This window comes from Poecilia reticulata, linkage group LG2, assembly GCF_000633615.1.
Source record: "Poecilia reticulata strain Guanapo linkage group LG2, Guppy_female_1.0+MT, whole genome shotgun sequence".
NCBI classification, from domain to species: Eukaryota; Metazoa; Chordata; class Actinopteri; order Cyprinodontiformes; family Poeciliidae; genus Poecilia; species Poecilia reticulata.
In genome coordinates this window covers 27308726-27312586 of record NC_024332.1, presented here as the reverse complement: position 1 = coordinate 27312586, position 3861 = coordinate 27308726, and positions in this window count along the sequence as shown.

Sequence of the window (3861 nt, the reverse complement as noted above, 5' to 3'; positions counted from 1 at the left end):
ATCTTAAAAAAAATATTGACATAAAGTAAATGGATGCAACAACAGAGGCTTAAAGCGTAATAAAGCAGCCAGTTAGCGGAAGAACGAACCAGTTCATCTGCTGACGAAAACTACATGCAGCAACAAAGGCAGCGAGGAGCTGAGGGAGTTCATGACAAAGGGAAATCAAMTGGGTTTCGGCTGAACCAGATGCTGGTGGTGACAAACGCAAACAGCAGGACCATAAATAAGGGATTGTGCTGCCAAAACAAAACGGGAAATGACAGAACATAAAACGAGAGCAAGAAGAAAGAGAAACCCAGAGAAACGAACTCCAAGCTGGAGCTTCGGACCCGTTCACACAACAAGCCTCAGACCACAACAAAAGCAAGCAGCTTTTGGCACATGAAGTTAGGAGTTTATAGAAGGAGGACTAACTACGACCAAATCAAAAGTGAAGCATGAAACCTAATTAAAACGTGTTTAGAGCATGCTCAGTTTTAAAGGCGACAAACTCTGCTTTTCTTGATGGTAATTGTTCAGAAACTGAATGAGAWGTGGACTTTTCCCTTTGTGGTGCAATGAGACTTCGTCCTACGAGCAACTATGTTCTTACAATTTACTGCAAAAGTATCTGCAGTCTTTAAACCTTTTCACATTTTGTCATGTTACAACACAACCTTCTATGTATTGTTGGCAATTTATGTGACAGACCAACACAGAATGGTGCAATTTTGTAAAAAGAAATTAAAATTATATAAAATTTGGCAACCACCCGGAGCTGTGGACTTCTGTAGCACCTCCATAGTTACTCTGGGCCTTTGGGCTGTTTCTCTGGGTAATATGTTGGTAGATCTGTCTGCTATATGTTGTTATATTTACAGCTGTGCAGTAATCTTTCCATTTCCCGATGACGCTTTAAACACTGTGAGACGCTCCAAGCTTGGAATATTGTTTTATTCCCAGTCTTCTCCCTGGAACTTTGGTCTTCCAGAAAAAGAGCGTCAGTGATTTCCGTTTGTTCGATTCTGATCCCGAACAAACCTCCGAGGCATTCACAAATTTACGCCGGGAATTAAATTACACACGAGCGGAAACTGTTACTAACTGGATAAAAAGTACATTAATTAAATGCTTCTAGTCATATTAACCACTCAAAAGTGCTGTAATGAACAAACGCATTCACTTCAATTATAGTTCATCTGAATGTGGCCACGTCGTCCATCACTGGAATGCAAACGCCTGTGAACATAAATGACCGACAGAAGGTTTTAATTGTCAGAGTGAAAGGAGTGAAAAACAAATGCAGATTTTCATCAGTCTTCCTAATTTGGAAGTTTGTGTGATAAACATTGACGATTCTGGCTGTAAAAAGGAGGAATAGGTAGAAATACCTTTGCCACTCACTGTAAACGTGGCAATTTTCAAAGCACCATAAGCAACAAAAAAAAAAAGTTTCACACACGATTTGTAAAGTATGCTTTTTAGCTACGACTAATTAAAACATCTCCACCTCCGCCTTTGCTTCTGATGTGACCTACGCTCCCTGGAAACGTTCTGCTCACCGCTTGAAGTTCACAATGGCTGATCGGTGTACTCCGAGGTTGGAGCCTGAGGTGAATAATTAACCTCTAATTCTGCTGCTATCCTCTGCAGGCGAAAGCTGCTTGGATAAAATGACCTTTGCGTGCGTCATTCTGAATTTCCACACCTTGTGGTTGCCGGCAAAACTCTCCCGCTCTCACAGCGTCAGTGTGGGGTGTTTGAGAGGAAATGTCGATTCAGACAAATTTGTTTGATTTTCTTCTTTAAGCAGATCTGAGATCCGAGCTGGACTTCCAGACTCAGCCTCCAGTCAGACTGGAGGCGATCATGGTCAAGATAAGAAAATATAAACAACGAGAATGTTCGAGCTATTTTACTATCAAAAGGAAATTACATCATTTCAGTAAACGGATAAAAAGGATTGTTATTATGAACCATTATCGAAGTATGTTTCAGTAGGCAGACTAAACTTTCTGATCTGTCTGTAATGTAAAGGAGCAGAAGAAAGTTAAGAATCTAACTGGGAGTTTTCTGCATGCAGCTCCTATTTTATGCAGTGTGTTTATGTAGGCTTTACACAGAAATGTTAAGTCTTCCTTTTTTTAGGCTCACTAAACTACGTCTCTGTAAAACGTTTTCAGTCATCCTTCATTGTAACTCATCTTTACTTTCAACTCTAAAGCTTCAAAGCTTTTATTTCTGATAGAGACCATTAGCTTGGCTTTGGTTGCTACAGGCTTGGACAGAGAACTGGACACATTTTTTACTCCCATTACATTTGTGTTGTTTTACTGAATTTCTTCCCATAGAAAGTACCCCTGACTCAGTGCTTATTTGTTTATCTGTGCTTTCTTCCTGTCCTCTCAGCCTCCAGTCAGTCATGAGAAATGGCTGATCATTTTGTCTCGGGCTCTGATGGAGGCGACCTTTTATTAAAATGCAGTTGTTCCTCTCCACTCCCCTCACGTGTTTGCTCGACATGAGGAAATTCTGCAAAGTCAACATCCAAATGCAATAAAATGTCTCCGTTTATTACAGTTTTTATTAATTGAGATTTTATGATTAGTTGAATCTGACTGGGATGTATTAAAACTGGATTGTAATGTAAGATTTTATATTTCTTCTGCTTTTGTTCTGTCACACTTAAATGTTGTCAGCATTAATTGAATTGTGTTGTTGATAACTAGAGAAAATACAAATGGGGTTTGGCAAAAGATTGAATAATGGTGATTTTTTTTTTTTTGTAACACCAGAACTTAAAAATGAAATAAAAACATTTTTAAAAAGTACCTGTCTGGTAAAACAAATAAGAAACAGAGTTATTAACATTTCTATGGCTTTGGGAATCCAGAGAAGCACCATGATGACCACAAACGAAGAAAACGAGGAACAACGGTAAACCTTCCCAGGAGTGGAAAATCCCAGAATGCATCACCAGAAGGTCACAAAAAACTCAAACTACAGCAAGTTAAGGTCAAAGTTCATGGGCAAAAATCGCATGGAAGAATCACAAGACCTAAACTGCTGTAGTTTCAAAACAACACAGAGACTAAATCCTGAATTGACCCAACAAAGTTTTGGATAATTCCCAAAACATTTGGCAAAAATATTCCGTGGACTGAAAAGACAAAAAGTTATACTTTTTAGAAGGTGTTCATACCATTTACATCTGGAAAGCTAAAACTTACACAGCATTTCTAAACACGGTGGTGGTGATATGATACTCTGCGGCCGTTTTGCTGCTTTATTAACTGGAATTTACTTTAGTTGATAGAATCATGAATCTGCTCTCAACCACAATATTCTTAAGACGAGTAAAGTAGTTTAACAGCTCATCAAGGCGATGCCTCTGTAATGCAGATCTTCTCAACAACTCGGCTTTCTTGGTTTTGTTCATCGTCATGAACATTGGAGGAGATGACCAAACGAGATCAGCATCCTCCCAGGACAAGACCCAGATGTCCTGTGAGGTAAAGGGGACAGGAGAGGACATCCAAGGACAGCTGGGGACAGCGTGACGTGACATCAACAGTTCCTCCGTGTGACGCGTTTGGACTGTGACTAGTTTGGCCCCAGTGGAGAGGCTCTGGAAAATAATGGAGTCGATGGTTGCAGTTTCTATCGGCTCCAAGTGAAGTCAGCGTTCTGTGACACTGGAGCTATTATTTGACACGATTCCTCGTCAGGAAATGATGTGTGATGACAAGCAGATCACTGGAAATGATTCACAGGCTGTCAGAGGCGGGAGGGATGATGCTCTAATTTCACAGGTTCAGTAGCTGTTAGCGATCAGTAGCTGTTAGGGGTCAGTAGCTGTTAGCGATCAGTAGCTGTTAG